Source organism: Bombus bifarius, unplaced genomic scaffold, assembly GCF_011952205.1.
Source record: "Bombus bifarius isolate JDL3187 unplaced genomic scaffold, Bbif_JDL3187 scf7180000008165, whole genome shotgun sequence".
NCBI lineage: Eukaryota > Metazoa > Arthropoda > Insecta > Hymenoptera > Apidae > Bombus > Bombus bifarius.
In genome coordinates, this window is record NW_022884487.1 from 764,930 (window position 1) to 787,038 (window position 22,109).

General features: G+C 36.6%; 1 protein-coding gene across 2 annotated transcripts in view; it reads left to right on the forward strand.

The window, feature by feature from the left end:
• Nucleotides 1-2,263: 2,263 nt before the first annotated feature.
• The window catches only part of LOC117209095, a 44,962-nt gene continuing 25,116 nt past the window's right edge, over nucleotides 2,264-22,109 (forward strand). Inside the window, exon 1 of one of the 2 annotated variants that reach the window (XM_033450701.1) lies at nucleotides 2,264-2,574. The gene's annotated coding sequence lies outside the window, so the exon portion shown is untranslated. Of the gene's footprint in view, nucleotides 2,575-9,141; nucleotides 9,167-22,109 lie in introns of those variants that run through there. The other variant, XM_033450702.1, reaches the window with a different exon arrangement.

Sequence of the window (22,109 nt, forward strand, 5' to 3'; positions counted from 1 at the left end):
GCCGTGTCACTTCTGACAATTACTTCTCGTATACGTATCAACCATATACACGTAGTACGACCGCGTGTAAGTCTTCATTTTATTCGACATCAACCCGCTAACCCAGAGACGTCACGCTAACATTATGCGATACTTTTTTATCACATTCAACAATAATATACATTGTTCATAAAAATAATATTTCTTATTATCAATAATTTTTATGCGTCACTAATTATTCTGTAAAAAAATCTTATAATAATATCAGTAGAACATTTTTTTAATATCAGAAAAAACATACGCTAACAAACTTCAACGTTGCTCAATAGTCGCATTAATATCAATTTGTAATTTTTATACAAATTTTATAAATTTGGCGCGTAATTTTAAGGATTTACTTTACGTATTTTTTCATATAACTTTCATTTTGATTTCTTTTGAAAATGTTTTACACTTTAGTAGTCGGTAGATCCAGTTAAAGTAATCTGGTCGATCTATCATCTTATAAACACAATGAAAGATCTAAGATACACCTATAACAAGATCGTAAAATAGTGTTCACTTTAAATCCAGTTCCGCCGGTCGTTAAGAAACTTTAAACTGACGGCCGGAGCAGCGAACCCTTGCGCAAGGCGATTTTTTTTCTGATCGTCCCACGATCGTGAAACTGGATTGTACGGAAGGTCGCATGAAGCACATCGTCAGTGTATGGGTTGGAAAGAGACTAGTCGGTATGTCTCCTGAGCGAGAAACCACTCCTGGCTGGCAATTAAGGAACCAGCGAATGTATATGACCTGAGCTTGGTGAGGAAGAACGTCTAACTTCTTCTGTGTGTTCCAAGAAATGCGAGATACCAGTGAAACATGCTCGCGCAATATATGGTATATTGAGTGTCCCGTCCATCTGTAGTTATTCCCCTCTTGTCCCTTCTGCATGTTGACTTTCGTGAAGTCGAGGTAATTTAACGATAAAAAATTTTACCAGAATTCATTTATCGGACGTGTAGGTCGAACAAGAACGCGCCACGACTATTGGTCAACATGAAGTTCGTTAGCGCGTGTTTTTCTCCCTTCCCATAACGGTTAACTGTTCCTCGGCTCGTGCACACGCACACGAACATCGTACACACCATGTTTTGCATCCGATTCGTTTGAATCGATATTCTTGCCTACTCACAGTCGTGGTTTAATCGCCACGTTACGGAGATTAATCGTTGGCTAGATACGAGAGACAAGTTATCTGGTAATGTATGTGTGTCGTGGCAAATTTACATGACGATGGTAGTAACACGATTTACGTAGGAAATACGAGGTTGATTAAAATATGTAATCGCTACTTTTAACGATATCGTTTCAAACAATTTTCATCCTCTTTATCCCATTTCTTTTTTAATTAGCAAATGCAAATGCTGGGAAATGCTTGGATAATTCAGTATCCCAACGACGTCACAATATACGTAATACCTCACGAGCAAAGTTATTTGTCAATTCTTGTTAAACGCCAAAAAAGGGAATGTAACGCTAGTACATAACACGATTGTTGGTAAAAACAAACTTGCAAAATACGATGGCGTGAATTACGTTTTCTAATTTAAATCTCATTTTACGTCACGCTTCTCGTGCTATCGTCTATAACGCTTCTACTTTATCTGTATTTTTCTTTCTAACTACAGGGGTATCGATTCATACTTGTCTCCCACGATACAACATTGTATTTGAAATTTACATTTATTCCTAACCGTAATATTATTACCATCGTCATTCGTTTACGTCTCCGTTCAAATTAATCCTTTAAACGATCCTCAAACATTGTTAAAACCTCTAATAATTTCGTATATTCATCTGGAGGACATTGATCTATATTTATTCTCTAGATTATTCTCGAGTTTAATCCTAGCGGGGCTTCATCTCTTTCCGCTTAATCCTATCGTTACAAACGATTAGCAACATTATCTCTTGGCGATATAATATTTATCATTTCCATGACTGTAGAGGCAAAACCCGCGGAGCAGCGATGCAAAATAGCAGGCAGGTTCTATACATTACAGGTATAGTTTGAAAATATCCTTCAGCGCAGTGGAACGATACGATGGGGCGACGTTGGTAGCGGCAACCCCGCGCCGCGCTGCTTGTGCGAGGCGAAGGTTGCTGCTGCGTAGACTCGGAGGGATGGTAGAGAGGCACAGACACAGAAGAGGGAAGAGGTCGTCGTGGAGCGAGTAGAGCGGTAGTGGCTCTGGCAGCAGCAACACGTAGTACACGGTAGCACCGCGACGAGGACGCACACGGTTCGTATCACGTCGCTTTGGTAGTTAGTAGTCGGTAGACTCGCTTCGAGCCAGTCTCACTTCGGTCCAGTGGCGCAGTCGCGTTACGCGTATACATTTTTTCGTATCTCCAACCACTACCAGCGGGGCATCACCATCGCTACACCACCACCACTACTACTACCAGCGTCGCTGTTACCACCGCTACTACCACCTGCATCGTCGAGCGTGTCAACATACACGTAAACGTCAGGAGGACTACCAAGCCACATCGGGTTGTTCCTGGAAAATAAGCAAGAGAACATTTACATCTTCGAGACGGCGCGAGGTATGTAATATACTTATCATTTCCTTTTTTCCTTCAGAAATTCTTTCTCTATTATAATTCTCATGTCGATCCACGAGCGTGAAAATGGTGGACCTTTTACGTGCGCGGGTTCCGTGACGGAAGTGATCACGCGTCGTCGATGAAGACGCGAAGCAATTTTCTTCTGGAGCACCGCCGTGTTTCGTTCTACACGCTCTCCGTGTATTCCCATCGATTTTCCACGGCAAGACCCGCCCTGTAATTTACCGTTCTCTTTCTCTATAAGTATACCTTACTCTACCTCTCATTTCGCGCCTACGATTTGCAATCTAATTTTCATTTTTTCCAATTATAAGATATTAGATTTGGACATAATGTTGTATCTGTGTGGAAACATTAATATAATCTTCTCGATTATCGAGACGAGTCTGCAGATCTTTTTTTCGGCGAGCGCGCTCGTGTTTGCCGTCGACGATCGATGGACTCTATCGGCTTCTCTCTTTCACCCTCTATCGACGAATCGTGGTTAGCCATTTCTTTCTAACGTAATACGCTTGTTAGACGGCCTCCCTCGATGGACCACGCGTCTTACGTATCGATTCTCGATAGAATAAGAAGATCGAAGCCCGATCGTTGTTCAGCATATTTTCACCAGACTTTTCTCATATGTCCTAACAGAAGTGTGCAGAAACTTGCACGCTTTATTATTCGTCCATTTTTCATACGAGTTTTTAATATTGATATAAATATATTTCTTACATTTATATGTGCAATTTATTGTAAATATCTCCTTATCATTTAACAAATTTATTTTGTTTTTAAATTTGAAAAATTTTTAATTGCATTTTATTCTAAATAAAAAGAAATTTCGTAATAGACAATTGAATCATCTTTTTCACGTTCTGAGCTTATTGTTTACGTTCGATGTTCCCTGCGTATTGCTTTTCTCGTTGAAAGTGTAGAGACATCGGTCTGCATCTCGAATTACAACCGGCAAACCCCATGAACAGAAAGAATTCATTGGAAGGAACTTTGCCAACGCTTCGACCGACAGTTCTAAAGTAGTTTTAAATTTTACACGAGAGATCGAATCTATTGTTGGAATTGAAAATAGCTATGAAGGTATTTGAACGTAGAATCTGATATACCGTCAAAGTTTCTTCTAGAATTTTCTTTAACTTATTTTCATTTAAATTATTCCCTTTTTATAATCTTATTTCTCATTTTTGAAAATTTTGAAATATAATTAGGCTTTAAGAAAACAAGATATAGATATTGCAAATATGACAGCATGAGTTCCACATTCAGATAGAAGATTCTTTATGTACGTGACATAATATAGCATCTCATTCTCCATGAGTGAATTGTATGCTAGGATACAAATCCATTTATCTTAGTTAGAATTTCGGACAGCAAAAAGATCAGGTTAAAGATGAAATCTTTGTTATTTGAGTAGTTAAAACACCAGACATTAAACATTCTGTAATATAATTTTAAAGGAACCGGTATTTCCTATAAAAATGGTAATTACTCCATAAAATATCCGAAATGATCTTCTTTTACCAAAGTTTTCTAAACGAAAACGTGGTAAAAAAACGCGTGGCGATATGACAGTACACTTAATGGATACACCACTTTGAAGATACCGTATTCCATAAAAAGGTACTATATACACAGTTCACGCGCATGGACTTATCACACATACATAGATACATCTCTCCCGGCTTTTTACGCAATAAGGTCTGCTTCTCGATATGAAAAGTGTAATACATGTTTATCTTGGATAGTACACAGGTTCCGTAGGATAGCCAATGATTAACGATTTTTTTTTCGAGCTGTATGCGTCACCCTCTGTACGTTCGTGTGTTAATTCATTAAAGGATATCGAGTAGGCGACATGATGTTGCAACAACCCTTTGAAGCAGATAACACTTGAGAAAAACACGTCGGTCCAGATATCGACCATTTTTTTCTTCATTCCCCTTTCCTCGATGATAAATTCAGTTGCACCCAGTTTAGACGAAAATGGTAACAATAAGATTATTCTTTAGTAGCTTTCTTTCTTCTCGCAAAATGTTACCGTAATTCACTACTTTACTACGCGTTCTCTAAACATGTGCACCGGTGTTCCTAAAAACTTTTTCCCTAAAAGTTTTTAACTAGCGATTTCAAAGTCCAAGGAACAAATGTTCCAACTTTTATTTAGCAGATGGCATTGACAATAGATGTTAAATTAACTCTCATGGAGGGTTGACGTTGGTAGTTTGATAATGTTAATAAAACATAATGTGTATGTATGTATATGCTTCGATAAGTGATACTTGCTTGATAGTGGTAACGTGAGATATCAAGAAACTACTCTCAGTCATGTTTTGCTGGTTTCATTGGTTTCACTGGGTGAATTATATGCGGAAGATGGGAATTTGCAAACGAGAAAGGTACTTAAAAAAGTAAGAAATTACATCGTTCAGAATTATTAAACTGTTCGTATAAACGTTTTCACCGGGCGACAAAATAAATATTCAAAGCTTTCTCAGTGAAAGCGAGTCTCTTAATTGTTTCGACTAATGTAGTACGAAAAGTTTCGTCGCGAGTATCACGTAGAAATGATAAGAAACGCGCAATTATAAATAATATATTTTCTTTATCTTGTATCTGTGTTTCTAACAACTTTTTGAAACTTATCCTTTTTACTGTACCATAATAAAACTATGGATGTTTATCTCCTCTTTCGATATTTTCTTTCCAGTTAAAAAATGTTGATCTATTATTGAATACATTAAAGGATGAGAGTTAACTTAAACTTAAACCAACTAAAATATCAAATTTCCATGATTCTTTTTTGCAACAACTAAAGTATGTATGCAGGCTAAGTTGTAATCGTATATAAAAAAGAGTTTCGATTCTGGTGGATCGTCGCGAGCGTCTAACATGGCGGAGACCCTGACAAAAAAGCGTATCTGTGTGACTGATATCGTGAGAGAAATTATCACCGATGGAAAAAAAGGAGGGTTGACGCGCTTCGCCATCGCCAGCGAATTAAGTTACACGAGAGCAATTTGAGGGGAAATTGCGTGCAATATTTGCCATTGCCGTGATGGAATCATATTACGTGCGAGAAAGAGGGTTAGGGAGGGAGGAAAGTGAAAAGGGAGGGAAAAAGAAGAGAAGCACGGGGCCTCGACAACATGTGAGCAATTCGCGACGTCGTGTTTTATCGTGTCGGAAAAGGTTTCACGATGATACTGTGACATGCATATTTTTCACGGGATCTCGAAAGACTCGGTTTCGCCCACGGAAAACTGTCTCGATTTTCTTTCGTAGCATATAGTACACGCGAATAACAGGATAGCTTGATATATGAATCTTGAAGCACGAGTGACACTCATTTTCTGATTTCCTGCTTATCGTAATGTCTATGTTTATTCTTAGTGCCACTGACATTTGTACCTCCTCTGAAGCAGATTAAAATTATAACGCGACTTGAAGCATAACGCTGAAATTCGCTGATAGTTAAAGTTCAAAGTAAAATACAAATTGGTATTCGTGATCTTTGTATATGAAGACTATTTATCCATACGTTAATGTTATTAATTTTTTAATTATCGTGTACAAGGGCATAGATAAATTCTTGTGCTCATTCTCTGCACACATCTAAAATTAGATACAATTTTTTCAAATCTTGCTTTTCAAAGAAAAAATGTAAATCAGTTTGTCTACACGTAATTTTATATAAAACTAATTTATTTATTTCATTTCTAGATACCCTGTATAATTTATCGTACTTATCGTATTACATTGTGAATTAAAGCTGATTTCGTATAAGTCTGAAGGTCTATTAAAAATGTGAATGCATTTAGACGTATCATGACCGTATTACCACGCTATATTTCCCTCTTTAATTAACCTCAATTTGTGTTACATGTGGCGACATAGTTGCCGCCAATTTGCAAGCATCTCGCGTTCCCCGAGCAGTTTATCGTATCGACAGTATCGTACGAATCGCGCTGCTAAATTGTCAGCAAGACATATAGGCTTGAGGGCGGTGTGCGATCGAGGTTCATTGTCAGCACCATATCCAGATAGCATATCATGCGTATAACCATACGAGTTTCTTGCTGGAATAGGTTTCTATTGAAAAAGCTCATTTGCGATAGTTTCGTAATTCGAGCCAGACTATTCCCCCCCCCCCCGTTCTGGCAAAGAAGAGAATAGAGAACGAAAAAAAGTCCAATAAATGAGGGAAATCGTTGACATAATATCCATGTTAAACAGGAGTATTTGAATTCAAATGTTCCTCTGCTTTTTTACATATAGGAAAAAAAAGAGAAAAAAATAGGTAATTTTTTCATGTGGATAGAATATGTTTAAACACATTTTAATTTAATCGGTTTTAATATAACGTTTAATAGTTTCTCTATTTTGGACTTAACATTCAGAATGATATTCTTTCATCAAGATATAAAAATGTATTAAAGGATATATACATATCATTCTTATATTCTACAAGTTAGAAACATTTAAAGAAACGTTCGATTATTTATACATTACAGTAATACAAATCATGACATCCGAAATTTGATCGATGCACTCTACACGTTCGATCACGAGCGATTTGTACATATGTCACCATCGGGCGTTTATCTGAAAAAACGCGTAATATTCTAGACATAATCGATTCTAGACATTTCTAAGAACATAGACTTATGTAAATAAATTAACCTTCCTCTCCTTCCTCTTTTTCTACATTATGCATTAGCCTTTTTCATGTTTGACAAGGACTTCCGTCCGAGAGTCTTCCGTTAAGAGATCCTAACCTCTTAGAATTTCAATGTTCCCATAGATATTCATGATATTCCTTTTCCGCTTTTCGTCAACTATTTTTATTCAGAAAACGTGGACGAAAAGTGGTTTCATAGAATACTACATTCTTACATTCGAAAATTTGTTAAAATGTCGATTAATATCTGATTCTGACAAGGTCAGTTATGCAGTTAACTTGTTCGATAATTTATCGACCGAGCGTGTTAATAGATTCGATCCACGAAACTTGCTATCTGCCTATTGTAGTTTAACTCTTTAAATACGGGTATATTTCCATGAATCGTTCCTAATCATATAGTATAAACACAAAGCTATAATTATTTGTATAACTATCATAAAATAGAGTCTTCAATGAGCGATTCCTTCATCTTAAAATTATTTAAGATTTTAATACCGCTCACTGAAATTTTCGTTTTGTCGTCCATTGGCGAAAGCCATATTTAAAAGGATTAAACATTTGTATCCGAGATTCAACGATATCAATTGAAATTTCTTCGGTCGACATGTCACTGCTTTTTCAATGAAGCCTTTCTTTTTGTTTGCGTGGCTAGGAACACATTCATGCTTTCGAGTGTTTGCGATGTAAATCATCGCGCGGGCGAAACATTTCGTCTTCTGGACTGTCGCAAAGGACGTAGATGTCACATACAGTAGAAAATGCGGTTTTACTCGTGGATATATTGTATGTAAATGGCGCACAGTTTACGTCGTTCCGTTTCTCTTTACCTTTATAATAAACGTCTTAGCTTCCTGTTCCCCTTCTCCATCGGGGCGAAATGTATTCGTTCTGTCCGGGGTTTTAACCCTTTCACCAAGTATTACAGCCAGGCGCAATATATAACGCGTAATAGCTACAAGTGAACACTTTTCACGCCCGAGAAATAACCTCCTTTTCCGAATTACCTTACGAGAACGATCCATCCGGCAACTGTCTTGAAATTTCGTTGACAGAACTAAGAACACACAGATTGCACGCGATGTTTGTGTTATTATTTCAACTCTATACAATAGTAGCTACAAAAAATATTTGCACGTACCATTATTTTCTAATAAAGCATTTGTTATCAGATTCTATATTTGAACCTATCAGAGGACAAATTGATCAATCCCATTTTTTATGAAATTCTCCATTTCATTACGCAAGTATACAAGGTATCGTATACGAAATCCTGTAATAAAGTAAAATCTCTTGACAAATCGGTGAAACGTATGCCCGTTATTTTCATTTCACTAATGTTAACGCGATATCTTTATTTGGTTAAAGATAATCTTCCCCTATTCAAACATTTCTCTTCCCGTGCTTCCTCTAATAGGAAGTATATAAATCTCATATAAACACTAAAAGCTATCCTACTGAAAACCTACAGTTAGAGAACAAAAAGCAAAAAGTAAAAATACTTTGTACAATTAAAATTAGAAATCTTCTTGTTTTATTCTACTTATGTAACAAAAGTCAAATCTATGAATTGTCACTCGTCATAGAATTATAAGTTAGTAAGTAATTATACATGAGACCTATGTTAATGACTTCATATATTGATAACCTTTCAAACCATTCCAAACATTAAGTTAAGTATCACAACTAAAAAAATCGAAAAAGGAATAGTACCTTTTTACGAGTTAGGGGATTGTATTGAAATTTTAACGAGAATTTCGCCTTGTAACAGCGAAGCATCAGAGGTGAAACGACGAGGTGTCTTGTTGCTCATAGGGGATAGAAAAGAGAGAGTCAGCGGAGCTTCCCCGGTTCTCTCGAATAGCCGGAAGACACGGTACCGGAAATACCACGGTATGTAAACGGTCGCCCCTTCTTTTCCTTCCTTCCTCGTTTCGTGATCTTTTCCTAGCCGCTGCAAGGAAAATGGATCGTCTCGTAACGATCTCACCGTAAGACGCTTCTTATCCCGGCTTAACGCGACTCTCTTCCACCTTTTTCCCCTCTCTCTCTCTCTCTCTCTCTCTCCTCTTTCCCGTTTTCTTCGTCGTTTACCTCCACATCACCTTTTCTTTTTCGCTTCCCTTCAAATCCTACGACAGCAACGTGCCGCTGGCACGGCCTTATCGGAAGCATCTAGATTCCAAGTCGGTTCGCTTAACGCTCGCCGAATAATCGTTCGCTCGCGTCCTCTTCTCGACTCTACTTTTGGTCAGTTGTCTTGGGTTTCAAACGAGATCCCCTAGCTTGGTGATCTGGTTACCGGTTTTGCAGGCTCGACACTCGATTCCATCAAATGCTCTTCGTGGCTGTAGTAATTACGATTATTATTGTTGCTGTTATCTTATAGTAGGGATGTTGTGAGATTAGGTTGCGAATATTCACCGGAGGAGGGCGAGGGGGCTTTTGACGAGTAGAATCTAAAAATACTAGTCATAAGGCGCGAAGTTCATTGTTTCCGTAGTCATTGACGAAATCAGTTTAATGATTCACGTGTAAGTAACTGAATGTTCGTCAAATAGCTAATTTACTTTAATGAGCATCTACTTTAATGGCGTCTGTACAACATAGGTAGTTCAGTCTGGTAAATGAATTTTCAATCCATATTCTCTAAAACTCAAAACAATTCCTCCTATCATAGAATAGAATAGCGCAATTATAGCTATAAAAATCAAATTTTACATTCGATGAAACGTAAATGATGCATCGGTGGCGAAGATGATAAAATATATCGTTGGAATTTATCATGGTAACAACAAATCGGCAATTTTAATAATTTCAACACGTTGGTATCGCATGTAAATGAAAGATGCACGCGTGCTTGAAATTACCGTGGTAAATATTAATTTTCTCCGGCAACATCGCGCAATTTCGTATCGTTTTGCTGCCAAATTAGGGGGAATGCATGGTAACTTCGTTAAGACGTCGTGCAGCACGGCACGGCATCCCAATTAACCAGAGATAATTAATTGGGATCTATTGTTCCAATTGCATATTAATGTCAATTTGCATGGACGAGTTCCTCGTCATCCCTTTCGCGACTTAAGTGTCCCCAGACGTAGATGTATATAGATGAAATTGCAGCCGCGTTTCCAACGAGCAGCATCGTTTCGTTTTAAAACGACCGCAGCGAAGATAATGTCAAGTGTCGTGTGCCGTGGGATCTCGAAATTTCGTTCGCCATTCTTCCTCCAATTCTTCGTCGAATTAATCTTTCTGTCGAATCTTTTGAAGGGCATAATTTCATTTATTTTTCATCTTTTTTGCTTCAAGCACTTTAAACTGAAATTAACAGAAATTGCATTAGTGTATAATATAATGGTGTAACAATAAATGGAAGAAGGAAAGTGGAAGATGATGTAGCAAGTTGTGAATGAAAGGGAATGAAACAATTAGTAGACATGAAAGCTACACGCTTTATATAACAGTGTTGCGAATATATAGTTGAAATTTTGAGAGAAAATTGTGTTTAAAGTTCGGTACTTTGTACGCACTGAAGATGTACTTGCACGTAATATTATTTACTAATGACACATATGTAATCTAAAATTGTGGTAGGGAAACATATTCGGTTAGTAAGTGGAAAGGCTCGAGTTTAGGTTACTTTGGTAGATATTTGGATAATAAAATGAACTGGTTCCTTAGAAGTTCAAAAGCATCTTTCCATCGCAGAGTGAACGTTATTAATACGCAATATAATTTAAATGTATAGAGCAATTTCATACTAATATCATTTGGAAAGAAAATAATTAAATATAAGTAACAGAGAAAAAATTTGACACTAGAATATACGAGATAGAAACATCAATGGCACGGTATTAGAGTATATACATTAGCACACGTACAAGTCACTGATTGGACTAAAAGAGCCAAGTTCTCTAATAGTGGAGCATTTAACCCTGGAAAGACCTCTCTAGCATCCCGGGTCACTTGAGACCGCTTAAATTGTATCCACTTAGAATCAAATAGATTTACATCGACCACAACCTAACTACACAAAACAACTTCCTATCAAACACATAAATATATACTCATTTCCCTGCAGATTAATCATTCTAACAGCTCAACGAAATTGTTTTAGCAACGTTTAACGAAACTCATCCGTTCCACTCTGTTTCTCTGTTTCCTCTCTCTTTTCGCTATAACAGCAACTCAACCAGAACCGCAAAAGACGATTAATAATTGAAGAAAACCGAGTCCCGGGTAATCCACAGATCCAGAGTCTCCCAGTAGTCTCCCAACAGGGAAACGAAAACGGCGAGGAAAGGGAATCGCAGGGGACAGGGTTCACAATGCGCCGGAAGAGGCGAGCAAAGAGGCCAACGGAAGAAAGATTCTGTCGCTGGGCTCGCGGAACGAACGACGCGGATAAATGATTCACCGGGTCGCTGCGAGCATTTGCGTTTCCGCGCCTCGTCCCCCGAGCATTTCTTCCTCGTTCTTCTTCCTCTTCTTCCTTTTTCAAACACTCCCGGACAAATTTGTATTTCGCCGGAGAAAACCAGGTTCTCCTTAAGAGACGACGCGAAGAAACGAGTAAGAGAGAAGAAAAGAAGGAGGCTTTGCGAGAGGAATAAGAGGGACGTCGAGGAGACACATGTACCGGATGGACCGGTTATAGGGGTTGAAGGGCGGAAATTGAAGATTCTTAGGGCAGAAGAGAGGAATTTATTGTGTCATCAGTAGCAATTACGCGGAATCGCGAAATTATATGGCGACGGTAGGCTGTAGATTTCTTTGTGACGATGTGCACTGACCCGGATTTTCGGTGTTTGCTTCGACAAGCGAACGGTAAAGGGGAAGAAGAAGAAGAAAAGAGGGGGGTGGAAGTCCCCTTTGGACTCCTGCGAACTTTCTTGTACTCTCGATTAAATTGATCTTATCGAAGACCGCGACATGCTGAAATTCCACTCCCCCTCCACTCCCGATTCGACCTCGGCTATGATCAGCAAGAAATCGGGAAACGATTTCCGCCTCATGAGTCCGTTTACTATTGTACATAAAGATGGCTCTTTATGTGACTCGATGATGAATTTTGAACTCGAGTAGGGTACTCCTAAAAATATTCCTTATCTTTCGGAAGATTAATGAACGAGGAGATGCTTTTTTTTGATATAGTTATGATACTTTGGTTATTTCGGAATCTTTTTTGTGACGATTTTTTGTCGCTGTCTTTTTTTGGTAATAGAATATTTTTAATGAATTTATGATGGTTTATTATCGCTCTTATCACTTTCAGAATACATAATCATTAATTTTAGATTTATCTTTCAATAGCGTTTTGTTTTATTTTTAGTTTCTACTTGAAACTAAGTGCCTGATCGTTTTGAAAAAAATATTTATTACTTCCCGGTGAGAAGTTTTGTTTTTATTCTGTATAACGAATGACTCGCATATGAAGCTTTGTTTATATTTTATTTATTTGTAAAGCAAAATCAGTAAGTAACCTTGATATCCGTTTTTCGATAAGTAGTGAAAACGATTGCTCGAAAAACCTGATGTATCAGTATACTGAAAAAAAGGAAGTCGCAATAGCACACCGATACGAATTATCTTTAACCTCTGCCGAACGCGTGATGCTTTCCTCTTGCCTTGTCAAATATAGTCGAAATATATTTTTACTACCTTATAGCAGTCTTAATGTAGACAGATGATTTCTTAAAATTATTCAAGTTATTATAAATTAAATAATTACGAAAAAATATAATACAGAGCAACATAAAAAAAAATGAAAAAAATAATAGGATCAAACGGAATTATACCTACGGAATTATACTACCTTATAGCAGTCTTAATGTAGACAGATGATTTCTTAAAATTATTCAAGTTATTATAAATTAAATAATTACGAAAAAATATAATACAGAGCAACATAAAAAAAAATGAAAAAAATAATAGGATCAAACGGAATTATACCTACGGAATTATACTACCTTATAGCAGTCTTAATGTAGACAGATGATTTCTTAAAATTATTCAAGTTATTATAAATTAAATAATTACGAAAAAATATAATACAGAGCAACATAAAAAAAAATGAAAAAACTAATAGGATCAAACGGAATTTTTGATAAAATATAGATTTCTGCGAAACGAGTTCTAAAAAAAAAAGAGAAAGAAGAGGAAAAAAATAAAAACTTCATTTCGGAAAATTTTTTAAGTAGTAAATTATATTGTCTGAAATAAAAAAGATGTAATACACCGGGAAAAATGTTGATTGCCGACCTGGTACGAAACTAGCAACGCGAGCTGCAGATACTCGGCGAATGACCAGGCTATTGGACATCATTGCTTTCGGTGGTAACACGGTGTTACAATCTGGTGCAGCTCGTCCGTGTCGGTAATCGTGGTCGCAACACGCGTAAAAACAGCGAAATAGGTGGCACTTAGGCAGCTCGGTACATCGACGATTCGTAATATTTTATTATTCATTTCCGTTCATGAATTATTCATGTGAACAGGAATATAGGGGGCTGCCTGACAGAAAAACTGTGGATAATATTCAAGCTCATTATTTTATAAGCGTTATAATACTTCTCTTAGGAACAGATTTTTCAAGCCCATCCTCTATGTCTCTGCCTTATACTTCACATTTGCATATTTCGTACAGAAACGATGCAAGAGAAAGTTTTAATTGGACATACCTTCGCAGACGATACTCGATAACAGTTTCGTATACCGAAATACTTTCGTAAATATATGTATTACTGCGAAAAGCATCGGGATACTTGTTTACTTTTGATAGGATTTACTTCAAATAACGGCTACGGATGAATCAAACGGCAATGATTTTATTGTTTGCGATCATCATCACTACGTTTAATAGTAGGAAAGTTTAAAAGAAATGCATATACGTAGCATACAAAAATACATAGAATATTTAAAATATAACGCATATGTTAAAATATTTAGAAGCTAGAAATAAATTTTTATTTAGATTTCATTTTTTTAATTGTATCAATAAAAATTAGAATTTGTATAAACATCTACAGTCTAATGATTATCAAATAATGAAAACAAATTTAGTTCACCTGTAATTTAATAATAATTGCAACAACATTTTGTTGAAAACAAATAAATAACTGAATAATTTTTTACATAGCGTACATAACTGATTCTTTCTTTCTTTGCCTCTTGAAGTGGAAAAAAAATATAGATGGATAAGGGAAAATCGGATTTTTACATATAATGCAAGCAGATGAGAGTAGTAGATTTGAGTGAATACGGCTTTGAGCGGCATGCACGCCTCCACTTGGCCATTTATCCGGGCCACGGGCAGAAATGGCCCTTTACAGCACGGCTAGCCCGGTAATATACAAGAAAGGAGAAACTGGTAACTAAAAATATACGGGTACACTGGGGCTTGCAACGAACCCGACTTCAAAGAAATGGATGGCCTTCAAAGGCCACTCGCGGATGGTTACGTGCGAATTTTTTAGGATCAACGACTACGTTTGTATGATGGCGGCGCCTACCGGACAAAAATATTTTCCCACCGTTTCGTTTGCTCTAGGGGCTCGTTCGCTCTGTTTGCTTCGATCGAGTAACGATTCTACTGGGATAGTTTCTATCCCGAAAACACTCGGTTATCTCTTTGTTTTTGATTGTTACATAAATGTGCTATAACAGAATTTTTTGGATTTGGTGTATTTGATGGTTAATTTCACCGAAGATGTTAGGTTATGTCAAATTAGGTTCAATTAAAAGCTGTGTTTTCTATGAAATCGGATTCATTAATATAGTTGTTCTTTCGTCTTCTTCGTAGTAAGAAGATCAATTTTGTTTACTTCATAGTAAAAATAAGTATTGAACTAAACACCACTATTAGTATTGTCAAGAGCTAATCAACTTCCTACTGATTACCCATAATGCCCGTACAATTATACCGTATCAGCCGTACCATAAATGTCCATATTAACCAAGTTTCATCGCCATCTAATGACTTCGATATCCACGGGCTAATCCGCGTCCAAATACAGGGAGGAAACTGCACACGGGATGCAATAACGACTGTATATTCCTGTTGTCCTAAGATCAACTTGTATCACGATTACGCACATCTTGATTCATCATGAAGGTACATATGTGCAGTAAAGAAATGAGATAAGGTAAATAACCAGACTAGCCAGAGAAAGGGTATTCAGAAGATTTCAGTAATCTCTAGGTAATCAAGTAACATTATTGGGCTATTTGTCTATCTCTCACTGAAGATGTATAGCTAGTGGAAACGATATAGCGTGGTCATAAATTAAAGCGTTAGGTGGCGACAGTTATCGATGTGGAGCTACCATATCTACAGCTGTATGCATGATATAGCAACGTTTTAGAATTTTCATTTGCAAAACCTTTCTATAAAATAGATCTTTGAAATATTTATTAATAAAAATGGAAATTTGGAGGAAAGAGAAATTCGAAGAATAAAAACGTCTTCTTTGGTCCGAGTTTATATTTTTATTGATAAATATTCCAAAACTTTTGAAAATTAGCGTATTAAAAAAAATAAAACTGTTTCCCAGAGAAGTTAGTCTTGCTCTTCTCCTTTAAAAGAATTCATTGTTCTCGAACCATGTCTCATAATTGAAGCATTTCATTTGCGTAGAGAAGTAGCGTAATCAAAGTTGCTCTAGTAATTCCGAGAAAGGGTGTTTTCGCGAAAGATGCGTGGTTTGGAAACGAATGTAATAGAGAGGCATGTAGATCTGGATCCAAGAGCAACGTCCCCTACATGGATATGTCGAGACTTGTGGCTGCTTGTGTCGAGCTACCGCATGGTCTATATCTGACGACGCATTATCTGCTTTACTGCCTCCAGCAAACTCGGTATTGCATCCTACTTGAGTTGTTCTCGTGACACTCCCGATACATCCACTGCTATACCTATAGTACTACTATATTCCACCTTTCTTTTAGGCGGAATCTTTACCCAAGTTTCCCTTTTCCTTTTTTTCGTCCTTTTTCTATCTAGCTCCTTTTCTAGGGTCTTTTTCTTGTCCCTTTAACAGACTATACATATATCTTTATCCTTTGCTTTGTCGCGTGGCCAGCCGCCTTTTATTTTATACCTTCCTCTGTCTCCTTTCTGTCCTTTCACCGACGTTTCAATTTTTTAGCCTCTATCGAACATTTTGCTGCCTTGAGATCCAATTTCTCTACTCTGATGTTGCTCTTTTCCTCATCTACCTTTTTCGATTTTCCTGGTCCCTTCTGTGTCACTTGTTTCTTTCAAATTCTTTCTCTCTCTCTCTCTCTCTCTCTCTCTCTCTCTCTCTCTTGGGGATTACACGATGCTGCGAGAAGTATCGTTTGCTTAGACAAAGAATATCTATCCAGAGATTTCAGAAGTTTGACGTACTAAGTTGCAAGTTCAAAAGACACGTTATTGCAGAAACTGTTCAATCTGGTTTCTATAGGCTAGAATTTTCTCGAAACATATCTTTGATCGCCGGAACATAATCCTTTACTCGTAGTAGTTCAACATTGTCCAAAGTGACCTTTCAAGCTACCGAGCTTTGCTCCTCTCTTCAGGGTTGGTACATGAATTCCGATTGAAATCTCAAAGCTCATATTATACAGGGTGGTTGGTAACTGGTAGTACAAGCGGAAGGAGGGCGATCCTACGTGAAAAAAGAAGTCGAAAATATAGAATAAAGATTTTTCGTTTGAGGCTTTGTTTTCGAGGAAATCGACTTTGAATTTTCGCTCGGTACGCGTGCACTTTATCACGTCTCGTTATAACGGATCTCATTGTAGATCGTTGTCTCGATGGAAAAATTAAAAAAAAAAATAAAAGAAAGATTTTTGTTCTATATTTTCGACTTCTTTTTTCGCGTAGAATCACCCCCTTTCCGCTTGTACCACCAGTTACCAACCACCCTGTATATGGAAGGCCTATATTATAGGACAGTTACCTTTCACAAAAATTGTATTATTACAATTTCTGTAACAAATTAAAATTGAAAAAATTGAATTAAATTCATAGAAATTGAATCTATTACAATTTTAGAATTAAAAAATTCTTGTCGGTTGCAATTTTTACAAGAATTTTCCTATCGTTTTAGAATCTTACCCATCTTATTTATCTATTATATTCTTTAACAGTCGGAAAATCCGTAATCTATGTAGCTACATTGAACTAAATAATTATCGAACATTTTTGTATAGCTATATTTTCTATAAAAGTCAATATTACAACTATTCTACAGTAGAATATTGCAATATATCTGTTGCGTATTATCGACTAGAGAGCAAGCGGTCAGGTCAAACCGATCGGTCTTTACCTGGGTTTTTCCTGGCCTCGAGTTATTATGTTTACTGCCCTGGGAGGACCGGTCATTCGGAATTTCCTAATAAGGGAAATGGGCCTATCCGTGCCATAAACGGACGGCCAACTAAAATTCCGAACAATATCTATATATCAGAGATGAAAGGACTCCGGAGCCTTCCCTCTGGAACTTCGGGAAAATTGTAATTAAAGTTTACAGTCGTAATTAAACAATTAAAGTCATTCTTTCTTGCGATCTCATGGACGAAGAGAGTAGCGCCTTACGATCTGTGAGTATTACACGTTTGAGTTAGTAAATCAATCAAATTCGAAGATGGTATCCCACTGGGGGTAGCCATCCACATGTTATATTACTAAATCACTAAACTATAATATTTTACCAAATGTCCTACTGGACAAATTGTAAAATGTAAATAAATAAATAAAAGAAAAAAAAAAACGTTTGAGTTAGAGCAAGTATATCTATCATCCCGTTGACCGTGGATTCGTTATCGAACCTAAGACCAACGTCACTAGCATCGCAAGTGCCCAACCACCGCTGTTGATTGTCGAATCGGTAGTGTTCATACTCGTAGTACCAGGCCGTATCTTCGTTATAACACAACGATGGTCAATTCCAAGGGAGGTCTATCAAACGCCCACAACCCTATTCCTGACTCTTCTCCGACATATATTAAAAAAATAGATATAGAAAATGTTTGTATGATAAAATTTTCTATAAAAATAATGTGTAATTACAACTAAAAATAAGAATCACAATCTCCAAAAAAATGCTTTATAGCCCCGTTGAAAATCGCGACAAGTTGAGAACCCGGATTATAGAATAAACTGTTTCCCCTAAAGTGCATTAGTTTTTCCATTTCCATTTGCATAGAAGGCGCGTTGCTCGTCCTCAACGTTGACACACGATTAAGGATTGCCTTCTGTATATCACCAGCGTGTCTGCCACTCTCTAACTCCCATAAACTCGATTCCCGTTACTTCGGCCGATTCGGTTGCACCCTGGATACCGGAAAAGTGTCTCGTCCGAAGTCGGAAAGCGATGACGGCCGCGCATCGCGTCGCAACGCGACAATAGCTCCGATGAGCAACTTCGACAAAGGGAAACGCGCATTTATTGTCTCATTGTCTTCGTCTCCACTTCGTTGCTCTCGATAATTTTGTCAATTTCATCCAGCCCGTAGACGTTTCGGCCATTGCACGGTTTCCACCGACGAAAAATCAATTCGGACGCTAAGTAGTCCCAGTCGAGATTCTTTGCAATATTTACGATATATTTGAATTGTATTCTGGTATTTTACTAGTTCAAATATATAAAATGTAGATATATTGCTCAGGGAAGTTGAACTTTCTACTCTCATTATTAAAATGTTAATTTGTGTAGATATGAATTCGTGTGTCCCATTTTTAATTAATTCGAATATGTAAATATCAATATTATCAGAATTACTAAAAGACAAAGGTCAAAGGTGAGAATATTATTGACGAAGGTGGTTCTTGTTTGTTTTTACGGAATTTCCTTGGAAAAGGGAGAAATATTGATATGAGATATTGCTCGTTTATTATGGAATTAAATATCCAAAGATAATTCCGTCAATTAATCGGATGTTCGTAAAAAAGATGTAAATATTGCTCTATATAGCAAGCTACTTGAATGGAAACAAAATTAAATTTAAAGTCCTAATAAATATATTGCCAATGTTTATGCATTTCCATATTTTCATAAATATAACTAAAGACTTGGATGCAAATAAGAAATTTGTTTCATTCATTCACTAAATATTATAAAAAGTACTTCGTTTTGGATATTCTTGTTTATTGTATGCATTCTGCGGATCTTTGCACTTATAAATTTCCCCAAAATGTATAAACAACCGCAGTTTACTAATTAATATCTAAATGTATCTTATGACCCAACATGTTCGATTAGACTAATCGAAATCGATTAAGTCCTACACGGTATTATAGTTTCGAATACTTGTAAGACATCTGAATATTAAATTACAAGAGCTGACAGCCTTGATTCATCAACAAATATGTAACTCCTTGTCAGTTGAACGATGTTTTTCAATTGCACGTGTTTGTGTCGTTAATTTAATTGGACTTCAGGAGCGGTTCCCGTTTCGTTCATCCCCACCGCTTACCTAACCTCACTCGCTCGGTTTCTATTTCCTTTATTGCGCTTACGTATGCAACATTTCCAAATCAGGAGTGCTGCCAAGTGGGACGTGGCACATTTCCTGCTTTACCCTGTGCTGGTTACTATTTTCAGGGTTTTTTTGCTCTTCTTTTTTTCAACAGGAGTCAATGACTTCGCGAATGCACGAACCTGTGTGTGTTTACGTCAAAATCTGCATCGCTCAGGAATTGGTAGGAAGTTTTGACAAAGAGAACGATTCCAGCGTTATCGCTGTACGTTGATGGAGGATATCCAAATATAGTACTGGTTATCGCCTTAATTTAGAACTATGCCCGCGTGCATGCAAACGCGTGTATCATACGCAACGATCACCCGTTTGATTACAATTTAGCTCACAGCCGGCAATATTTCGCAACTTTGTTGAAATTGGATTAAGGAACGTGCCGGATAATAAATAAATTGTTCTCGTGGCCGAGGCAAATTGCAAATAATCGTGATATGAATTCCTTGCTAACCTCAAAATGTTGAAGTTTCTTATTTTTGTAGAGCATACATAACGTTCAAGAAATATCAAATTTATATGGACATTTACGATTTACAATAGTTTATAAAAGTATACGACTAATTATTGAAAATACTTTTATGAATATATGTATTATGTGTGTGTTATACAGAATTTGGAAGTTCCATTTTTAACTTCATTTCTATATTAAATGTTAAAATACTTTAAACTACTATAACTAGTAAACTATAGTAAAGTGTTATATGTATATCTTCAATGTTTGAAATATGTGGATATATATTTAATATTAAAATGTTATAGATTAATTTGAATATTCCATATTCAAAACACCCGATACATTTTTTCTAATCTAATGAAAATTTTAGTGCAATTGTTGGTGAATACTCATTCCTATGAAGACATTCCATTCTAAAGGGAGCTGAGTCTCGCATGTTTTCAAGCTTCCTTTTCAATTTTCGAATGTGAATGCGTATATGTTATGTACACAGTATACAGTACACAGGTCTCTGTCATCGAACGTGACACAATGGCCATCGATGAGACGAGTCTCGACAAAGGTAAAAGTTGCTGTATTGTCTCTCGGCTTCCACGATATCCACTGGAGTGTACCGATAATTTTGTCAATTCCGACTGGTGGCAACGCCGCTTTTTCTTCTTTCTGGATACAAGACAAATAGTAACGGTTTTCAATTACCTTTCACAGCACAGGTTTTTTTTATTGTTAGACGCCTGGTAGATTTTAACCTGCCACAGGGGTTGTTGGCACTTTTAACCTTTACTCTTCATGAAAATCAATTACTTTTTTAACTTTTTTTGTATTTGTTTGTTTTCACAGTAACTTTTTATACTCTTTTTCCTTTTTCTATTTTCTACTTTTTATTCGTACCGTGCACCGGAGATCAATTTGACAGTCATTGGAATAGTTTTGACGTTAAGTGTCCTTTACAATAATAAAATGTGTTCACCGATTGTAAGATATATCCACTCAGTCGGACATTAACATTTTTGTTAAAAATATTTTTTTATTGGGAATATAATATACAATATAAATATATACAATATAATATACAATATAAATAAAGAATTTTCGATATTTGAGATAATCAATATAATGGATACGTATAAAGGATCACTGCACGTATTGAATATATTAAATACTTAAAGTAACAGAAGAATTAATATTCACGGATAATTCAGACAAGCAGATCTTTGCGTTCTTGTAACCTTTAATAGGTGATTCTTCTAGACATATGTGAGATAAATTCGAATCTGCAAACCATTTTTTCCTAAAATCTACAATTTTCGAAAATATCATCTAAGCATTTACATATGTTTAAATAATGATCGAAGTGAAAAGGACACCTAAAACACGCTATTTTTTGCTTATATTATTCAGTTTATTTCAAAAACTAAAAATCTGGGAGATAATTTAACCATAGCACGCAATAGAGTAGGCATTTCTGTTCAGGAAAGCATAAAAAAAAAGTAGAAAATCGTGTTTGGTTTCCAATATAAAAGCGAAACAGTAACAAAACACATGGCAGTGACAGTGATACTCAATGTTGGCGGTTCCCTCGTCTGCCGCTCGGCGTAATAGAACCGCTAAACGCGCGCGACTGTTATCCTCCAGTATTGAGTACCATTATCGTTGCTGCGTGTTTTGCCAAAGTTTTTCGCTTTTATATTGGAAACAAACCATGATTTTTCAGCTTTTCTCGATGCTTTTCTTAGCATGAATGCTTTTCTTTTAGGCTTTTAGTTTTTGAAATAAATTGAAAAATGTAAGGCATGTCCACAGAATTGTTTCGTCTCAATTGGAACTCACTAGCTGCTGATGTAGAAGCACAAAACA